Source organism: Condylura cristata, unplaced genomic scaffold (assembly GCF_000260355.1).
Source record: "Condylura cristata isolate star-nosed mole 26May11 unplaced genomic scaffold, ConCri1.0 scaffold00063, whole genome shotgun sequence".
Taxonomy (NCBI): Eukaryota; Metazoa; Chordata; class Mammalia; order Eulipotyphla; family Talpidae; genus Condylura; species Condylura cristata.
In genome coordinates, this window is record NW_004567164.1 from 163,541 (window position 1) to 164,538 (window position 998).

The window sequence follows — 998 nt, forward strand, 5'->3', positions numbered from 1 at the left end:
TCCGGCCAGCCCGCCCGCGGCTCCTGACCGCGCGAGCCCCCGCCGGCTCGCGTTGGTCGCAGCGCACGCGGTGCGCGGGGCTGAAACCAGCTCTCGGTCCCAAGCCCACCTTGGGCTCCGGTCCCTGGGCTTCCACCTGCCGTTTGGCCACTGGCAAGCGGAGACCCTCGCTGCCCGAAGAATGCTTGGGCTTTGTTTTTTGACTTAAAATACGTCACCCGTGTCCCCAAGAGCTCCCCGCGGGGCCACCTCACCTCTCAGACGGCCTCAGCGAGTCCGAGCCGCCTCCACATTCGTGGAGCAGGAGTGGGAGGAGCGAGGATGCGCGGTCTTCCCGCCTGGCATCGGCTTGCTTTCAACTTGGTCCGAAGTGGCAGGCCGTCCTCGGGCCAAAATTCCCCTCCAGTGACGTGACTCTAACAGCCCATCAGACAAGGGCAGAGAACGGCGGGGCGCGAGCGGCCTAGGCGGGAGGGGACCCAAGGATTCACGAGTCCACCAACCCTGCCTGTCCATCATGAAAACTGAACCTTACAAAGGTCCAGCTGCCAACAGCGGGTGGATTCGCTGTTCTCGTGAAGTAGAAAGTCGGCCCCCAAGCCACACTTAAGCTTGCACTTGAGTTCCTTAGAAACAATGGTTAAAGGCCCTAAATGCTGCCCGTACTAAAAGCCCCGAATACGCCACGTTGCACCAGACGTTAATGTGCAGAACACAAATCCCTGAAATTAGTTGCAAGCAGGTTTCAAGTCTGGAGCCTCAGAACACGCCAAAACAGCACAGCTCGGTCGGGGCAGTGAGACAGCTCTATTTTGAAAAGTGGGTGGCTCTGAAAAGAGCCTTTGGGGTGCGGGCCGAGCCCGGGGCGCGGCGGGCGCTCACTTGGAGCTGGTGTACTTGGTGACGGCCTTGGTGCCCTCGGACACGGCGTGCTTGGCCAGCTCGCCGGGCAGCAGCAGGCGCACGGCCGTCTGGATCTCCCGCGACGTGATGGTCGA

The 998-nt window shown here is 61.7% G+C and overlaps 1 long non-coding RNA gene across 1 annotated transcript in view; it reads right to left on the reverse strand.

Annotated features, from left to right (window-relative positions):
* LOC105854598 overlaps window positions 1-275 on the reverse strand; it is an 11,805-nt gene extending 11,530 nt beyond the window's left edge. Inside the window, exon 1 of the long non-coding RNA XR_001146214.1 lies at window positions 255-275. This is a non-coding gene — a long non-coding RNA (uncharacterized LOC105854598). The remainder of the gene's footprint in view (window positions 1-254) is intronic.
* Window positions 276-998: the final 723 nt, after the last annotated feature.